Source organism: Panthera pardus, unplaced genomic scaffold, assembly GCF_024362965.1.
Source record: "Panthera pardus isolate Hobbes unplaced genomic scaffold, ASM2436296v1 HiC_scaffold_15, whole genome shotgun sequence".
Taxonomy (NCBI): Eukaryota; Metazoa; Chordata; class Mammalia; order Carnivora; family Felidae; genus Panthera; species Panthera pardus.
The window spans coordinates 80697063-80718065 of NW_026526710.1; the positions used below are offsets into that span (position 1 = coordinate 80697063).

Consider the following 21003-nt stretch of genomic DNA (forward strand, 5'->3'; position numbering starts at 1 on the left):
TTCACATCTACAGTATTATTTGCACCCATAACAGCTGTGCGATGAAGTCAGGTGAGGTATCTCTGTTTTGCAAGTAATTAAAAAAAAAGAAAAACCAATCTGTCCAAAATATTAGGGAGCTGTGCCAGGTACCCTGCTTAGACCCTGGAAATGCAAGTATGAGAAAGACTTGGTCTCTGCCCTCAAGTCACACAGTAATATATTGGCTCAGACAGATTGCAGAGGTAGTCTATTATAATAAAACCTGATAATTCTATAGAAGTCAAATTTGAACAAGTTTTATGACAGCCCAGAGAGGGAACAATTCATTCTAATAGATTCAGAAAGGTTTCATAGGAAAAAAAAAAAAAAAAAAAAAGCACCAGTTCTGGGCTTTCCAACCTCACACTTTATAAGTAGAGAAGGAGGAGAAGGAGATAAAGGTGTGACAACATAGGACATTTTCAGGAAATGGTGTGACTGTGGTCTAGGGGGTGGGAAAGGGACAAAAACTATGTCAGGTCTAGACTGAACGTATCTTGGACACCCAGGGAGGAGTTCAAACCTGGCCATCAGAAGCCACGGCATCCAGCTTACATCTGTAACTCTGGCACCAAGCACAGTCCCTGGGACGCATGTCTAGGGCATAAATAATCACAACTCTGACAGCAACACAGAGTCACTAAATATCTTGTAGAGGGAAGTGATGTGGACAGTTTTGCATTTTTGAAAGATAGCCCGGATGCCTGTGGAGAATGGATTGAGATGGCAAGAGCATTGAGGATTTATATCTGAGTCAAGAAAATTAATTCCATCTATCAAATATTAATTACAGAACTTCCTCTTGATAGGTACTGACAGAAAATAAAGCTATAAAACCTAAGTTAGACCCAGTCCCGAGAATTCCCGAAGCCCTCAAGAAAGTGTCCTCCTAACTGCTCCCCTGTTGCACCCACCAAGTGCTGCCACAGACCTGTGTCCCTTCACACACACACACAGTACCTAGAATGATCTCGCGACAGACACTGCATGGTCTATCCCGTTCAAAATACTTAGTATCTCTTACTATTAATAACGTGAAAAGACAACCTAAAGAATGGGAAAAAATTTCTGCAAATCATACTTCTGATGAGGGTCTACGATCCAGAATATATAAAAGACTCTTACAACTCAACAACAAAAAGACAAAGAACCCAATTTAAGAACGGGCAAAAACTTGAATACACATTTCTCCAAAGAGGATACAGAAGCGGACGACAAACACACGAAAAGATGCTCAGCGTCACAAGTCATTAGAAAAATGCAGATGAAAACCGCAGAGGTACCACATTCCACCCACTAGGATGGTTATAATCAAAACTAAGGAAAATAATAGTGTCGACAAGGATGTAGAGCGGTGAGCTCCCCGTGCACAGCTGGTAGGCATGTAAAATGGCGCAGCTGCCGTGGAAAACAGTTTGCCTGTTCCTCAAAAAGTTAAAACACAATAACCGTATGACCCAGCAATTTCACGCCTGGGTTTATGCCCCCCAAAAAACAGAAAACAAGTACCCAAATACTTGTACACCAAACTTCATAGCAACTCTATTCACAAAAGCCGGAAAGTGGAAACGACCCAAATGTCCTGCAACAGAAGAATGGATAAGCTAATTGTGGTATATCCACACAATGGAATATTACCCAGTCATGAAAAGGAATGAAATACTGATTCCTGTTGTGACATGAATGAACCTTGAGAACATCATGCTAAGTGAAAGAAGGCAGATACAAAGAGGCTCAAATTACAAGATTACATTTATATAAAATACCCAGAATAGGTAAATTTGTAAAGAAAGAAACCAGATTGATGATTGTCTGGGGCTTAAAGGAGAGGAAATGGGGAGTGACGGCATAAGGTATGGGGTTTTCTTCAGGGATGATAAAAATGTGTTAGAACTTGATAAAGACAGTATTTGCAGCACATGGTGAATGTACTAAATGCCACTCAATTGTGCCCTTAAATTTTAGGATGTACGGATTTCACTTCAATAAGAACAGCAAGAATCCAGATTCACCTCAGGTCTTTCCAGTTCCAGAAACCACCACATTTTGCTGTTGGCCTTGCATTCATTGATATCACGTGGCCCCTCAACCGCCCTGGGCCACAAACGCGCACTGAGCCTCACGGGACATGCTGAGAATAGAGCCCTGTCGCACACCTGTGCCACAACTTTCCAACAGATGGAAGTAGATGATACAGAATGCAGTCCAGTTGTCAGATACGTGATTTATGATGTAAGGAATCACTAAGTGCTTATTAACCAAATGTCAAAACATTATTTGTATTAATGCTATATATATACACATACACATACATACATGGTGTGTGTGTGGTCAAGATTGGGTAAGGTTAGTACAGGAGCAGGTAGAGAGGTAAGAGGGACAAAGGGACACAGCAGATGTGTCCAACAACCTACTGACCGGGGATCCTACAAGACATTAGATGTAACATAGCATCATCCACTCTCACGGGCTCCTACAACCCTCAGTGAATTCCATCCCCACCCACCCCCTGCCCCCCGGCAGCAAAGAATCAGGGCTTTGGGAGCATTAGGAGAAAAGGGGGATGAACTGACAATAGCCTGCAGTAACCCCTTCATCCCCAAGGCGTCCAAAGCCAACTTGGTCAAGAGGCGGAGAGAGCGGACGGGCGCTCGCACTCTGAGGTGACTAAAGTCGGGGGACCCGGAGGCTACAGATCCGAATGAAAGGCGCAGAAAGACCTGTGGCCGAGTTCGGCCGTTACAAGCTGGCTAAGGACGAGCCCTATTCATCAGCATCTAACCAAAGACAAATAGAGACTGTGCTTGAGCTATTTTTGTGGTGTAGCGAGCCATTTTTTGCATGATTTATGAAGGAATTTTGGCTTGAGGTTTTCTTTCTAATAGAGCTGTTCTGTACAAAAGAGCTTCATCCTCAAGGAAGTCATTAATCAAAATATTACCAGATTCCTCCCCTGTCGCACATGTCCCAGCTAACCACATAAGTATGAGTTCATCTCACAAGTCCGCCTTCCACTGCATGCTCCTGGGTGACCCGGGCGGGGTGACCACCTTCAGATAATGTGGTTTCCTTCTCTCGGGCTGTCGACACGGGCAGACCCTTCTCTGTCTCCGCAGCCTCGTTGCTTCCGCCATCTGCAGTATGTTCTGCTTTCGCCGACGTCTGTGCCTTTTCTGATCATTGGGAGGATTCTAGTCTCTCCTCAACTCCCCATGCAGGTAACCCACCCCATCTCCTGCAGGAACACCTGACGTGGGTGGTGGGGAAGCCACTCCCCTCTGCTGTCGTTCCACACTTGCTTGGACACCTACTGACAATGCTGGAGAGCAAGGGGTCTGCCCAACACAAAGTCTGTGCTAGACTTTGAGAAGAAGGGACTGAGGCTCAGAAGAGTTTTGAGCGTGTGGGGTCCTTTGTTCCCACCCTTTTGTTCCCGGATGTGAGGTTTGTGCATCTCTAGCTGAGACGTTGGGATGTTCTTGTTGTCGGGAGGCCCAGAGTGCCGACAAGACTTCGACAGGAGTGTTGTAGTCTAGGGCTCCGCTCCCTGCCTCAAAGCGTCTCCGTAAGAGAATCTTTCCAACAAGGGACGCGTGGCTTCCCTCAGCCCACCATGCCCTTAGGACTTCGGCAAGTCACAGAGCCACCCCAGGAGTTAGTCACTGTCGAGGGACCGTCTGTTAAGGACTCACTTCCATTCAAAGCAGAGACCTCAGGTTGTCTTCAGTAGAGAACTTCCAGGGCAGGGTTCTGCCGACTATGGCTCAGGGGCTGAGTCCAGCCTACTGTCTGACCTTTATCAATAGTCTGGTTGGACTTGGCCTTGCTCACTTGCTTAAACATCGCCCATGGCCGTTTTTGCGCTCTGATGAGTAGCTGCAAAGAGACCGCGTGGCCTACGAAGCTGAAAATAGTAACTATGTGACCCTTGACGGAACAAGTTCACCAACCCCTACCGAGGGTAATAAATACTTAGAGAGCAGCATTGATTGCTTAAGTTCATCCTTGCTTAGTCTTGCTTGAAGGAAGGAAGGTTAAGCCCAATGGTGCAGACACTGGTAAAAGTAGCTCACTTTTCTGATTCTCAAGAACCATGCTATCAGAACCTACTACAAATACAATTCTTCTAGAAACACACTGAGAGAAAGGACCTCACTGACTCCCTCGTCCTGCACTGTGCCCATCATTGAATTTACAGGTTCATGGAGCATCAGCCATCCAGCCAATTACAGCTTTTTCCGTAGCTCCTTTCCTGACGAAGCTACTTACATCATGTCACCCACGGCCTCCGTTCCGCTGCACAAGATTAACCTTGAAAGTGTGAACTCGGCCACAGAGACTCTTGTTTCTAGGAGGTTACTTACCTTGAGATGTGAGTTCTGCTCGCTCTAACTCTCCTTTCCCGACGTGTCTCTGGTTAAGGGCTTCCTGTTTGTCATGCCCTCCTTGCCTCGCCCCTGCTCTCCACTGGCAGTCTGCTGCTCTCCTCGCGTGGTGGGCACTGGAGAAACAGCTGGGGCTCTGTCCCTGGGCCCAGAGCTCTTGGCCTCTTCTCGCCACCAAACTCCTTCAGGTGCGGCTGAAGCAAAGCATTAATTATCTCACCAAGCAGTGCTTTTTGAAGGATTAAAACTAGCCAAGAAGTGCACCTGCTTCCGGAAGCATCTTTACCATTGTAGCTCTTCAGGTTGACTCCACACTCGGGTGGAGTTCTGTCCTTCTCCTCCCCACCCCCCTAAAATTCTACCGTGGGGAACGATGTGTTTCTCATCCTCTGTTCTAACCTGAAACTACACACGAAAACTTTCAGTTAATTACTTTGCCTTTTCTTCCCCATTTGTTTTCCTGCCAATCAAAGCACTTCATATTCAGAAGCCTCTGAAGTGCAGGAGGCTTCTTATCGCTGCCCCTATCTAGGTGTGTTTCCATCCTACCTTCTAGATACTCTTTTCGGTTTTGTGTTTGAATCTCCCACTCTGACACAGGAACCGCACAAGTTGGCATTTGCTAACAACTCTTCCTGCAAGTTTAGCAGCTTCTCTGTCTTCAAAATGCAATTGGTTCTAAGTTGTTCCAGAGGGAAACGGGGTGAGTTTTATTTGCTCTTCTGATTTGCTAAGTGATGGAGATGGACTGTGGTTGGACTGGAGTTCGTGTAATTCCCAGAAATACTGGGCAGGGAGGCTGGCGTCTGCAGAGGAAAAGGCACTCCTGGGGGCCAGCCAGCCCCGCACGTCTCCCTGTGCATCACACATGCAGGTCTGGCCTCTTCTGTGGACCACACGCATGTCTGAAAGCATGGAAGAAGAAAATACAGCTGCCTGTCATTGCACAAATGATTTTTGAGCGGGTACTGTGGGACAGACGAATCCCTCTAAAACACCCGACTCGTGTCACTCTCTTGGATACCTCACCATCCTCAAAAGAATATCCAAACTTCTTACTGACTTACCAGGCTGGATAAGATTGATCTCTATCATCTTTCCAACCTCATGTCTTATACTTCACTCACCCCCATCCTCCACTCCAGACCCACCTAGTATCGTACATTTTGGGGAACACCTTCTGACAGGGCAGGGGCTTTGCACATGGGGTACCTTTGCTTTGACTTCTCTTACCCCCTCCCACAGGGAGGCCTCAGCTCAGACATCCCTTACGGGGTTGCCCATGCCGGGGTAAGTCCTCCTTCTGTGAGTTCACAGATAATCCTTACTGAATCACTCATCACATCCTTTGTAACTGTCCATTTATTTGCTGCATTTCTTCTGAGAGCCTAATAAGGCCCTTCAAGTTGAGGATGAGGTGTTGTTGAGCCTATCCATTGAGGCTTGCATGGTGCCTGGCACATATCTGTTAGATTAATATTTGTTGAAAGCAGGTGAAGCAATGGACTCTACCTATGAAATTTCATAGTAGGTGGTCTCTACACTGATCACAATCCAGAAGCCATCCTGTTTCCAGTGTGTGGTCTTTTCTTTTGCCTCATCTATTTCTCCAATTAATAAGACAAAAAGAAGCCTTGATCCAAAGGGCACAAAGACGTTCGCAGGACAAACTCAAAGATAAATGTTCCCGACTGGGGCCAACTCTTTCTCAAAATGATTCAGTGGGCCCTGAATGGAACCTCAAACCTATCAGCTAAAACAGTCACTGTCTACCCAAATGATTCACATCACACCGAATGTCAGAGCTCACTGCAACATTGGACGCCACTTACACGTATGGGCTTGAAAACTGGTTTTGCCAGTTTTCAAACACCCAGACATATAAATCCAGATTTATACAGGCTAGGTACTTTTCCTAAATTTCTCTATCTTTTATAATTACTTCCTAATTCATCACCCACATGCAAACACGCACACACCATCATCATCACCAGCATCATTATCACCATCATCATCCTCACTTTCACCCATATCCCGTCATAAAGTTATTGCTATTATTAAGAAAGTAAAAATGGAGGCAGCTTTTCTTGTTTCTCTGTAGGGTCCATCACTTCTGGTTTCTTTATCCTTCTTGGGGCTCTTGGAATTTTGTAATATAAAGAACCTAAGAATTAGCCTTGTATCTGCTCCTGGGGTATATAGGCATCCCAGTATCTTGGCGCCAGGAATGCAATATTGCCCTCCTTGACGTGAAGCTACATAATCTTACTAAGCAATTAGGGGAGATGTTAAAAGACCACATGACCAACAATGAATCCCAAAATAAGCAATAAAAACATCCTGGGACAAACGAAACTGCTTACACCTCCAGAGAACACCTGTCCTAAGTGTTCCAACCAGGAGAACAAATGGAGGTGAAGACAGGGCAAATTTGTGGGACAGAATGAAGATTATCTACCGCTATCACATCTTCTATCACAGAGATGAACAAAATTCCTCCCTGCAGTGTTTTCTAGTGACCCTTATTAAGGAGCTTTCAACAGTTTAAGAGTAAAAATACTCTTTAACATTACCATTTGTTGACAGAAATAGGAAACACAGCTAAAGTCATCACATCACTGGATGGAGTATTACATTAACTACCTCCTGCCTATCTGAGGTCACCAGGGCGCCAACTCATTATTCTAACACATGGTAAGTAAAGGGAAAAGCAAGCGTTTATCCTTCTTTTCCTGCACAAATTGCATTTCAGGGCGACCTAAGTTTCTTTTTATAGAAAAATGTCAGCTACTAAGTGGAAAAAACAATAATAGATATTATTTTTAATTGCTATTTTGTCACTCCTATTAAAATAATAGATTGTGACAATTGTTACTGGATACTAAAGCCATTAGGTGAAAAGTTAATGGGAACTTTTTATAATAAAATATACTGATGATTAATAATACCTGATCAACCCTAACCTCACTAAAGTGGTATAACCAGATAGATAGCAGGGGATTTGGGGATAAAGCAAGAAGAAAACAGCACCACCTGAAAAGATGTCTCACCAAAGCTACTGAACCTGAATCCAGCCCAGCATCTAGAAGGAGCTAGTAGTGTCTAGGAAATACAGGGAAGAGAAGAATGAGTTAAAAGCACCATGAGGAAGCAAGAGATACTACAGAACAATGTCTTGGGTTCTCAATAAACAAATGGCAATTATGATTAACATAAGAAAATATAACTTAATCCAGCAAATGCCAAAAGGTGCTTGATAGCTTTAAATATCCTTTCCTGATTAAAAACAAAACAAAACAAAGCAAAACTCAGAGCAGTTTTAGAATTTAATTAACATAATAAGGAAAACTGGTTAGAAACTAATGCCAGACTTGATGGTAAAACCCTAGAAGCAGCTCAGTTCAATTCCTAAGTACGACAAGAATGACCACTGTCACTGCCAATATCTAACATTGTCCTGGAAGTTCCAACTGATATTATAGGTTGAAAAAAAAGAATAAGAATTGTAAATACTGAGGAATTATTTTGACTTTATTATTACTTGTAGATGGTCAACCTAGAGAATACAAAAGAATCAAATAAAAACTGATAAAACAATAAATAAAGGGTCTAGCAAAATCGTTTTATAAGACTCAACACCTTTATTTTGTCTAGCAAAAAGTACACATATATGTACATATGTATGTATATGTGTGTATATATATATATATATATATATATATATATATATATATATGTGAGTGTGCCTCAAGAATACGTAGCAATTATACAAAATGTATATATCATATCTAATGAAGTAACATAAGTCTTGAATAAAAGATAATATATTATGTTCCTGTATAACGAGATCCAATTTGGGGAAAACACATTGAAAAAAAAATGTTAATTAACCTGAAGTTTTCTAATCTCTTCCATCTCTGAGTAGGTCAGTCTGTGAAAGACTTCATGAGGTTCTTGCTGACCCCACTCTACAAGAGATTGTGGAGGCCGTGGAGGCAGTGAGGTGCTTTTCCTCAGCATCTAGCATGGTCTGTGTGTATGAGTGTTCACAGAATAAAGGTGATCTTGATGAGCAAAAGCTTTAAATGCATAAGAGCAAATTGCATTTTTAGCAATAAGAAAAATGAAGCAAGGCACTTTGCATACCAGGTATTAAAATATATGATAAAGCTTACAATGTTAAAACAAAGTGTTTTATCCTATAAGAATTGATAGTTCGAAAGCAGACCCAAAGAATGACAGATTTTCAGGGGTAGAGATTCGAATGTGACTAGACGAACGAAGAACACTGATGCTGTGAAACGGTGGGTGGATGCACAGTCCTGGCCAAATGCTGGGAAGCTAAGAAAATCTGAGAGAATTTTCCCCTTGGGGCCTTGTTGGGCCAACACCCTCCTCCACACCTCCTCTAACGCCCTATATTTCTCCAGTGGATTAAGCACCTGTGGGCCATGAGTTCATCATGGTCTACACATTGGAAAATCTCCCCCCTTTACCTCTCCAATGAGAAGACATTATTGCCATGATCATAAATGGCAGTCACGTCAAACCATAAGAAAATGGAAAATAAGGAAAATGTGTTCACCAACATAGATCCTGGGAATAAGGCAGATGCCACTAACAAACCCAGAAACACAACACTCTGCAAGGCATCCCAATGAGCACCTCTAGCCAAAGACTCTGTCACTGGAGAATGTTGGTACTTATTCAACTAGAACAAATGGCAAGCTTGCATTTATACAAATGTTAGGAATTAAAGGTGTTGCTGACCTAAAAAATAAATACGGCTTAGTGACCTTATGTGGCCCAGATGGCCAATCTGAATGGAAACCAGGGTCCCTTCAACGATTTCAAAACAAGTTTACCTCTACAGGACAGGAGGGAATCTGTTACGTTCCTGTATTTGGCCACATTACAGGAAGACTATCTGTAGAAACCACGTCGCCAGTCTAATACAATCAGGCTTGAAATAAGAAGCAGTAAATCATACATACCACAAATACAGAACTTTTTCATCTGAATTCTCTCCTGCTAAAGAGTGAGTTAGTGAAAGAAGTAATTATATCTGTGGCAGAAAGTCAGCTTGCCCAAGAAGCCAGAGGAAGCCTCATTCAGGAAGAATATCGAGAGTACTACCAAGCAAAGGAAGAGGCCCGTACATACTTCTGGAAAAGAAGAAGCCTCACTCTCTTGGATGCTTCAAATAATTACAGAATATAAAATACCCTCTTCCTTAAACTGACTTTGTCTCCTGTGAATGTTTTGCCTTCTTTTCAACATTAACATCTAATTTCCTATGTCACCCAGTGTTCCAGTTGATGAGGATTGTGTAGATATTTCATGTATGTGTAAAAATGTTTTCTCATAATTAATTAAAGTTGCATTAAGTAAAGTGTAATTAGGTCACATGGCAAAAGATTTTTCAGCAATGAACAGAGAGTGAATGGTTGCTCTGTAAGTCATGCTGTCAAGCCTCTTTCTTATAAACCCGGAGTTAATTGCAGGTTAAAAAAAGAAGTACAGGTTTTCAGCATACGATAACGACGACATTTCAGTTCATCCGAGAAAGAATGGATTGTCTACCAGATGGTATTAGAGAAACTGACTTACCAGTGGGAAAAGCTGAAGTCAGCTCCTTATAGACTTTGGTCCTTCCCTGGGCTGCACAACCTGTATACACCCGCTTGAGAGGCCTACAGCTTGCATCTGGGTGTAGGACCTACGCTCTGCCAACTACATTTATACCCTAAGAACTCAAATTTGGGGCACCTGGGTGGCTCAGTCAGCTAACCATGGGACTCTTGATTTCTGCTCAGGTCATGATCTCACAGTTCATGGGTTCGAGCCCTATGGTTTCTTCCTACTCGTTCGGGGCTGTGCATGAAGCCTGCTTGGGATTCTCCCTTTCTCTCTCTCTCTCTCTCTCCCTTTGTTCTTCCCCTGCTTGTGTGCATGCATCTGTGTGCACATGTGTGCGTGTGTGCATACAATTTCTCTCTCTCTCTTTCTCTCTCTCAAAATATAAAAATAAAAAGAATTCCAATCTGAAGCCTGGGGAGTTGCAACAAGAAAGCACCAGGGCTACGAGGTCCATTCTGGCCCGAGGTCTGCAGGCTCGGGGCCCCAGCAATCCAGAGCCAGCTGCACACAGTGGAGCGGGTGTGCTGGTGTGCACACTAGCAGGGAACAGGGCCCCAGCCCAAGCATCGGCTGCAGGGATGGAGGTGCTCACCAGGTCTGGTGGGTGGCCCTGGAGGAAGTGCGGTAAGCCCAGGGGCGCTCAGCAAGCTTCTCCCCCGCCCCATTCATTCTGCAGCCTGCTCTGAGTCCTCTACCCTTTCAGTAAGTTGCTTCCTTCTCAACTTAGAAGGAAGTCCTTGGGGAAGTTACAACTAAGAACCCTGATCAATTTGCTCACCTGTTACAGCAGAATACATTTCAAATCTATTAATAATTTGAATAAGAAAATTATTCTAGGGGTGCCTGGGTGGGTCAGTCAGGTGACTGACTCTTGATTTCAGTCATGATCTCATGGTTCCTGAGTTGAGCCCCATGTCGGTTCTGCACTGAGAGAATAGAGCCTGCTTGGGATTCTCTTTCCCACTCTCTGCACCTGTCTGGCTTGTGCACTCGTTCCCTCTCTCTCTCTCTCTCTCTCAAAAATAAATAAATAAATAAATAAATAAATAAATAAGAAAAAGAAAGAAAAATATTCTAAAAATTAAAGGATATATTTTATAAGCCTGAGGACAGAGATGGATTCTTGAGTTGGACATCACACACACACATATAAAATACATTAAGATACATACATATTAAGGTGTATATATCTTATACCAAAGTCAGGGCAATTTTTTCTACATAAAAATTCACAACTCCGACATGGTAAACATTATACACTAATGAGACACAACAGTAATATTTTCTAAGTGTAAAGTGCTTAAATATCAGCGACCAAGAAAATCCCACAAATACCCATAGAAAAACAGGCAATAGACGTTAAACATCAATGCATATAAGAGCAGATACAAACAGAAAAATGTAAAAAAGTATTTAATCTCACCAGTTATGATCAACAAACAGTAAAACAATGGCATACTAATTTTTGCACATCACATGTGCAAACATAAATGAAGAGAACGATAGTGACCGTTGTTAACAAGGGTGAGAGGAAACACTGATAGCCAGATGCTGTTGGGTCAGTGTAAACGGGTAAGCATTTTCTATAGGCAAGAGTTAAGCAGCATATATAAAAAATTTGACTTGTTAAATCCTCTGACCCAGCCAAGCTTCCTCAAGATATTTATCCTAAGGATGAAAAAATTCAGCCAATCTAGCAAAGATCTGGCTTTTAAATGTACAAGTGTTTATTGTAGCATTATTTTTCTTAATATAAGTTGAGAAACATCAATATTACCATCTCCAGCAGACTGGTTCAATTAATGAACTGTGGTGACTCCATAGGAGGGACACTGCTGCTCTCCCATGGCTATCCAGATCTATATTCCGACATGTAAAATACCTATGGTATCCTAAGTAGAGAACTTTTTTCAACACACATACGCCCATAAAAAGAAGCCAATAAATGAGTCATTCTGAAAAACGGTACCTGGAGTAAGAGCGTGCACCGTGCTTCTCAGCTGGTTTTAGCACCAGCAGGGGCTCAGCGGGCTGAACTCGGGGCTCCTTTGTCTACTGTCCTCTATCTTCCTGCTTCATTTATATCCTTCCCTCTGCTGACGGTCTCAAGATTTCAAGGAAATAAATACTTACACGAACATTTTCAGGACTCCTGACCTCAAGCATTAGAGCCTGCTAACAACCAAGTTCCTCTTTGGGAATCTAAGTGACCCCAGGAAGTGGCAGACAGCCATGCTCCGTGGATGGACAAGGACTTGTACGATCTACTATCTCTGCCCTCCAGCCATCCGGACAGACTCCATTCCTTTCTCCTCTATTTCCTATTTGATAACATTCTCTCTGCATTACGGTTAGTGAGAGAGCGTGAGAATTACCCCCATTAACAAAAGAGTATGGGCTTTGCAGAGGACTTGCGTTCAAACCCCAATCCATCCTGGACTAGCTGCGGGGCCCACAGTCACAAGCACGTTGGTGGCAGCACAGACTGCCGAGCCTCAGTGGGACACCCAGACAGGCAAACAAACACCAACCTCGTGTTACAGGGCCAAGTGCACCCCACCCTTAGCGGGGCCCAACTGGGGCCCCTCCAAGACACGAAGTGTTGAAAAGCTTGTTTGGCTTCTTGCACTGTTGGTATCAGCTATATCCAAACTCATTTAAAGGAATTTCAACTTTCCCAAACAGCGCAAAACATATATGTGCCTAAATTAAAATAGATACTTGCTGGATATTTCTGTTGCAAATTTCTAACTTTTCTTATTGTCATGATAGCTGTCCCCTGCATTGCTGGTGCCCCGAGGACAGTTTTGTCTGTAGTTGGGTAATGTAGCTTATATTTGAGCTGTTTAGTTAGCATTTTCAGCACAATCATTGTCCCCTTAGTTCGTCACCATCACAGGGTCCTGGATAAGGGAAGGTCTCCTGCCTTGGCCACACAATACACCACAGTTTCTGGAATTGGAACCAGGAGCAGATATAGTCTAATGTGGATGGGACTGCACCTCTCAGGCTCCCTGGATGTCTCCAACATAGAGCTTATCAATAGCCTTCCATTTCACTTTCCAGTGTCTTAGTTTGGATGATAAACTCTATGTTCATCCGGAAAGCCACCCTAGTTGGCTGTGTGTTTAAAGTCTCATGTCCCGGATCGCTTCAGTCTTGGACAAGCTGGTTACCATTGACCCAGCAGTGACCAAGACCACCGAGTGCGAGAGCTCCCAGGTGCTGGGGCTGGGTCTAGCCCACCATCGCTCCTGGTCAGCTCACTTGGGAAGCTGTGTTGTCTTTTTTACTCAGCCCTCAATGAGGATTACCCCTACCCATCAGAAAGCTTCTGACCCTGCTGACTCTCAAAGGGGCAGGGCTAGAGTTGCCATCCACTTCTTCCTGGTCCATGTGGCCTCTTTGAAAGGTTGAAAACCCTGTCCCCGAGGCCACCAGGTTCTGTGAAGGGCAGGCTAGGTAAGCCAGACTGACAGTCCTTCCATTCTTTTACCTCAGAGCAATGGGAACCTCCCCGCTTTATGCATACCCACTCTAAGGAGGTAAGCAGTGATCATTCTGGAAGCAAAATGATGTCCTGCGGTGGCCCTCTCTTTCATCCTCTAGATAAAGAAGAAGCCATCTCCTTTTTCAAAATGAGCAGATGAACCAGTATATAAATAAATACTTCACATTCCTTCTAAATTGATGCCACTCTGTATGTCAAATTGTGCCTCTTGTTTATTTTTTTTCAGCTTTGTGTCTGTCTCTGGACTTCCCAGCTTGAACATCAGTTCCTTGGGCGCAAAGACTACCTGGTTCACTGTCGTGTCCAAGATGCCCAGCCCTCCTGGTTTGTCCAGGACCAAGCAGTTTCCCAGGACACCAGACTTCCAGTGCTAAGACCAGAACAGTCTCAGGCAAAGCTGGGTATTCATTCAGCCTAGCTGTATCCCCAGTCTGAGGGCAACACCTAGCATGTAGCATGTGTTCAATAAACAACAATCATAACTGTAATCAGATCAACTCTTACTCTGCAAGTTTGTTTTCAGAATTTAAAGAGAGAAGAAAAGTGCCAAGATGGCCATCAGGACCTTGATATTATGAGTGTCCTCCCCACAGGGCTCTCATTCTGACCTGGGAGGAGACAGGATGCTGTGGTTGACCACATGTGCCAGCTCATGTCCTGGTCAAGCAGCACCACAGTCTTCTTCCATATTACCCCTTCTCTTTCAGGGGCCTGGAACACCAGGCCTGCATCTACCAGACCCATGCCAACAGGATTCCAAGTTCAATTTTGCCAATGAAAGGCACTTGCATGAGACCTGGAAATCAAAAGAGAAGTAGGATTTGATATCTACCCACTGATGTCGCACTGTCTCTAAATTTATGTTTATTGTTATCCTCCGGCAGTGGCGGGCAGGTGTGAGGGCTTTGTAGGCGGGAGGTGTGAAGCAGCCTCCCTGCCAGAGTCTGTCTGGAAGTCTGACATGTCTGTGCCGGAGGCAGCCGTGAATGGGCCAGCAGGGCCCCAGCCCGGAGGCAGCCGTGGATGGGCCAGCAGGGCCCCAGCCCGGAGGCAGCCGTGGATGGGCCAGCAGGGCCCCAGCCCGGAGGCAGCCGTGGATGGGCCAGCAGGGCCCCAGCCCGGAGGCAGCCGTGGATGGGCCAGCAGGGCCCCAGCTCCATCTTCACAGGCAGCAACACCACACCTCTGAACCTCTTCCCTAGTCTCACCTCCTCCCACTCACCTCTCTGCCTTCCTCTTCCACTTTAAGGAGCCTGGGATTGTACTGAGACTACCTGTACAATTCAGAACAATCTCCCTAACTCAGAGTCCTTGACTTTAATCATATCTGCCAAGTCCCTTTCGCCATGAAAAAACAAAACAAAACAAAACAAAACATACTCACAGGTTCCAGGGATTAGGACAGGGACATCTTTGAGGACTCATTATTCTGTTGACCACAACAGCCAAATACAAATGAACTGATTTTCTTTTTTCTTCCCAAAAGCAGTGACTCTGGTTTATTCCAAGCCTTAGTATTTGGCACAGAAAATAAACAGTATTATCTCAGAAAATTCACTCATGGTGTTGAGTGCTGTGATATCCTGAGGGCTAATGGAAAAGATGATTTGGGGGGAAAGAATGAAAAAACAGATATAGAAATAAGGGAAATTTTAAATTAAAGCTAAGCAATACACAAATGCATACACATACATTTAATTTACTAACTAAAATATTAATTCATTAAAATATTTCCTGTTCAAATGTTTTTAGACTTTCTACCTTCTGGTAATGGTATTCTAGGCTCTTTGGTTCCCAAAGGTTAGGATCCAAAGGCACTATACCAAAAAATGAGAAATAAAATGAAAACAAATTTGGGCTATATTCTAACTCAGAGTCAAGTCCATAATTATGTGTACAGTGTGTTAAATCTTATACATTTGGCTTATTTTAAGTCATTTTACCAAGCTGCCCATTTGCTTAACTCTCTGCTATTGCAACCACATTTTCCTATTCTTCCATTCTTTAAGTTATGCTTATTGATTTCTCTAAGGACCTTTTCAATTCTTCCTTCTTGCATTGTTTTTCTCCTTCATTTTGTGCACCCGCATGCCTTTCTCTCTCTTAATTTCCTCTGAGGAGCCATTCTACCACTTCCGTGCCCTAAATAAAAAGCTGAGATGTTCTCAAAATCCAAAGTTGCATCATGGACATAATTCTCCTTGTAGTGTAACTGTGTAATCAGATCGCTCCTAACAACATTGATCAGATATCAGATTTTTGCATAAACAGACTGCAACTCAGTATTTTCCTGTACGTGTTAAAACAAATATTAAAATACCTATTATTTTTTAACTAGAATGCCAAAATCATCTGGCTTACCCATTAATATTTATTTTTTTAATATGAAATTTATTGTCAAATTGGTTTCCATACAACACCCAGTGCTCATACCCATTAATATTTAAAACATACTTAATTCCCAGCAGCTACAGAACGCACTTCCCGATCACCAAGGCTCAGCCTTGATGTCACCTTTGAGTCTTCTTTTTTAACCCCTCATATTCAGTCACCAAATAATGAACAGTCCAAGAAAATATTTTTAAAGGCAACCTCTCCACTGGCATTCTCACCATGCTGGTCCTCAAAGCATCCAATGTGGGACCACAGACTCACCCGCCCCTAACTCACCTGACAGCTGCCCTTGAGCCTACCTTCCTAACAACAACTTTGTGAGTAATGGTGCTTTTCTGATCAACTCACTTAATCCTCCAACTACAAACATCACAGGTAACAACTATTGGATGGTGACGATGTCCCTGCTACTTCTCTAACACTTTACATGTTTCATCATTAAACCTTTCTAAAATCCTCAATAGGAATTGTTACTATTCTCATATTGTATTTGAGAAAACTGAGGCACAAAGTGGGCAAGTAACTGGTCCAATGGTTCCTGTTCCTTCTAGGTGAGCAAAACCGGGATTTGAACCAAGATCCTTGACTACAGAGCCCACGGTCTTCACCTCCACATCTCAGTGTCCACCCCAACCCTCCCCCAACCAGGTGGAACTCCGATTATTTCCCCCCTCAACAGATAATGAACTGATCCTTCAGCTGCTAGGAAACCTGCCTAAAATTCCATGTGTAAGAGCCACCACAGCATACTGACTTTCTTCCCCAGGTCAGAAACTTTCATTGGAAAAATTGTTTCCTATGGCAATGTTTCCCAAAGTGCATCCTCCAATTATCACAGACATTACAGAAAATGTGGATTTTGTGGATAAACTGGATTGGGAAACTTTACACACTTTATTCCCCTTTTTGAAATACAGAAATCACTCAATGCAGCATAGTAAAGGCTTTGACAAGTCCAAAAATAAAGAGCCTATTAAATTTAGTTTAACCTAGTTTCTCAAACCAGTATGGACCATGAAATTACGTTTCTATGTCTCCTCTATTACCATATGTCACAGAACATACTTTGGAAAATGCTATGCACTGGACTCATTTATGAGACTGGCTTTCATTTATGAGACTTGGCTAAGTCTTCCATAGTCTACTCCCTTACTTGTCCAAAGTTGCTTCTTATTTGAAAATCAAATCCATATAGCTCAATGTATCAACGAGTTAAAGGAGGAAAATCATGTGATCATATTGATTGACACAGAAAAAGCATTTGACAAAATTTAACACCCACTCACAATAAAAGTCCTTAGCAAGCTAGGAATAAAAGGAAATAGGGCGCCTCAGTGGATAAGTCGGTTGAGCATCCAACTTCGGCTCATGTCATGATCTCACAGTCTGTGGGTTCAAGCCCCTCATTGGGCTCTGTGCTGACAACTCAGAGCCTGGAGCCTGCTTCAGATTCTGTGTCTCCCTCTCTCTCTAACTCTCCCCTGCTCTCTCTCTCTCTCTCTCTCTCTCTCAAAAGTAAATAAACATTAAAAAATTAAAAAAGAAGGAATAAAGGGAAATTACCTCAGTAATAAAGATCATCTGCAAAAACCTGTAGCTAGAAGGACTGAATGTTTTCCCCTAAACTTGGGGAAAATGTGAGGAAGTCTGCTCCCCATGCTGCTAGACAGCATAATACTAGATGTTCTAACCACTGCAATATGGCAAGAGAAAAAAGCCAGAGGCATAGAGATTAGAAAGGAAGAAATAAAACTATTGCTAACTGCAGATGACATGATTGTCTATGTAGCAAACCTCCCAAAACCTACCAATTTTTCTAGAATAAGTGAGTTCAGCAAGCTTGCAATAAATAAGACCAACACTTTAAAACTAACAGCACTTCCATATGCTAACAACAAAATAGGGAACCCAAAATTTAGAACATCATATGATTTATAATCAGTCCAAATAAAATAAGAGACCTAGGTAGCTGATACATCCCTGTCATGGAACATTACTCAGCAATAAAAAGGATCAAACTACATAAATGACACTTAAAAACTTGGGTGAAAGGGCACCTGGGTGGCTCAGTTGGTTGAGCGTCTGACTTTGGCTCGGGTCATGATCTCGCGGTTGACGAGTTTGAGCCCCGCATTGGGGTCTGTGCTGACAGTTCAGAGCCTGGAGCCTGCTTTGGATTCTGTGTCTCCCTCTCTCTCTCTCTGCCTCTCCCTCACTCATGCCCTGTCTCAGCAATAAACATTAAAAAAAAAAAAAAAATTTGGGTGAATTTTCAGGGAATCATTCTGAGTAAAAAAAAAATATCCAATCCCAAAACTTACATAATGAACATATTCCATTTATATAACATTCTTGAAATGACAAAATATAAGAAATTCAGAAACTTTAAAATAGGTTAGAGGTTGCCAGGGGTTAAAAATAGGAAGCGATGTGGGAGAAAGTGCCTCTGTAGTTTGTAACAGGCAATGGGAAGGTTCCTCATCATGTCGAACTGTGTAGTATGTTGACTGTCATGGTAGATATGAAAACCCACATAGATGATAAAGTTGTATAGAACCTAATGCAATATTCTTGCATTAGTATATACTTACGCATCTTATACAGCTTAGTACAATAGAACGATACACATGTGTACTCCCCACACAAATGAGCACCAGTAAAACTGGGAAAAGCTGAATGATGTAGTAAATTATACCAATGTCAATATCCTGGTTGTGTTACTGTACTATATGGTGTAAGATGTTACCATGGGGGGAAACTGGGTAAAGAATATATGAAATTTCTCTGTACTATCTTTTTTTTTTTAATTTATTTATTTATTTTGGGGCGCCTGGGTGGCGCAGTCGGTTAAGCGTCTGACTTCAGCCAGGTCACGATCTCACGGTCCGTGAGTTCGAGCCCCGCGTCGGGCTCTGGGCTGATGGCTCAGAGCCTGGAGCCTGTTTCCGATTCTGTGTCTCCCTCTCTCTCTGTCCCTCCCCCATTCATGCTCTGTCTCTCTCTGTCCCAAAAATAAAATAAACGTTGAAAAAAAAAATAAATTAAAAAAAAAATAAATTTATTTATTTATTTTGAGAGAGAGAGAATATCCCAAGCAGGCTCTGTGCTGTCAGCGCACAGCCCAACGTGGGGCTGAACTCACCAACCCCTGAGATCATGACCTGAGCTGAAACCAAGAGTCGGACGCTTAATCCACTGAGCCACCCAGGTGCCCCTGTGTATAATTTCTTACAACTGCATTTGAATCTACAATTTCTCAACAAAAATTTCAATTAAAACAAAAAAGAGAAGGCGGTAACATACCGTAACTTTCACAGTTCTTTGGTTCTCTGCTGCCAGGCATCTCCTGCCTGCCAAGAGTCAGAACGGGGGCCTCGCTCACCTTTCAGTCGCCATTGAGAAGGGCATTTAACTAGGGCTTTTGAGAGCTCTAATTCCTGCAATGCCTATTATTCTGCCACAGAAAAGAGACTATGATATACAGTAGCAAAGCATTTACTAAACATTGCCATACCCTCTTCTCCACAACCTTAAGAAAAGCTGGAAAATTGCCTAGGCTGCATCCAGGAGGTTAGGTGATGCCTGATTAGATCACGTGAAGCAAATGCCATCCCAGCTGTAGAACAGCGGTGAGGGTCTGGTCTTCTCCCCTCACTGGCCAGGGTCTGAGGTCTGACTTCAGTCTTACCCAATCTCATTCTACAGATATGCTATGCTTGGCAAAGTTACACTTGTTACATGCTGGGGGAGTCCTGCTTCTCGAACCAAATTTAAAAAGCATGTAATGGGGCGCCTGGGTGGCTCAGTCGGTTAAACACCCGACTTCGGCTCAGGTCATGATCTCACGGTCCGTGAGTTCGAGCCCCGCGTCAGGCTCTGTGATGACAGCTCAGAGCCTGGAGCCTGTTTCGGATTCTGTGTCTCCCTCTCTCTCTGACCCTCCCCTGTTCATGCTCTGTCTCTCTCTGTCTCAAAAATAAATAAACGTTAAAAAAAAATTTTTTTTTAAAGCATGTAATGGAATATTATTCCAAAATTCTGGTTTTTAGGGTATATGACAACACGCTTAAGCCTGTATGTTTGCTCCTTCCTTCACGTGAGCAATTTTGGGGAAATGCAAATATAAAACTACTCTGATTCATTGTTGACCCCATTAAAGAAAGGATTCTAGAAATAATCTCCTCTATGGGTTTGCTCCTTGTACTCTAAGAATTCTTTCTTCTCCTACTGTGTTAGCATTACCATTGGTTCTACTTTTGTACTTCAGGAGTTTTCCTACTCCCCTTTGACACCTCTTACAACACTGTTCTTTATGTCAGGGATATTTGCTAACAAAATGTACCATGCACAACCAACGAGATGAGGTGTTAGCTTGTAATACTTTATCTGTTCGGAATTTAAAGTTTTAGATTTGGGGGGCACATGGGTGGCTCAGCCGGTTAAACATCAGACTTCAGCTCAGGTCATGATCTCATGGTGTATGAATTTGAACCCCGCCTTAGACTCTGTGCTGTCAGCATGGAGCCTTCTTCGGATCCTCTGTCTCCCTCTCTCTCTTTCCCCCCCCACTCACACTCTTTATCTCTCAAAAATAAACAAACATTAAAGAAATTTAAGTTTTAGATTTTGAGAGTGTCATTTATCAATTCATTGCACAAGTACTTATTTATTACATACACACTTGAAATATTATGCAGTCACTAAAACAGTATCAACGGTGGATTACAACATAAAAGTTTAAATATATTCATAGAAAGACTGGGAAGAAGCACACCGAATTGTCTTTAGGTGGAAGAACACGAGTGGTATTTTCTTTTTTCTCTATAACAAGTATGTTTTCCTTTGATAAAGGATACATTTTTAAAAAATGAATCTGGGGGCACCTGGGTGGCTCAGTCAGTTAAGCAGCCAACTTCAGCTCTGGTCATACTCTCACAGTTTGTGGGTTTGTGGGTTTGAGCCCCGCGTCAGGCTTCGTGCTGACAGCTCAGAGCCTGGAGTCTGCTTCAGATTCCGTGTCTCCCTCTCTCTCTGCCCCTCCCCCACTCACAC

General features: G+C 43.0%; 1 protein-coding gene across 2 annotated transcripts in view; it reads right to left on the minus strand.

Moving 5' to 3' along the window:
- The window catches only part of CD226 (CD226 molecule), a 91221-nt gene extending 78590 nt beyond the window's left edge, over nucleotides 1–12631 (minus strand). Inside the window, exon 1 of one of the 2 annotated variants that reach the window (XM_019432576.2) lies at nucleotides 12016–12631. The gene's annotated coding sequence lies outside the window, so the exon portion shown is untranslated. Of the gene's footprint in view, nucleotides 1–4385; nucleotides 5131–12015 lie in introns of those variants that run through there. The other variant, XM_053902826.1, reaches the window with a different exon arrangement.
- Between the last annotated feature and the right edge of the window lie 8372 nt (nucleotides 12632–21003).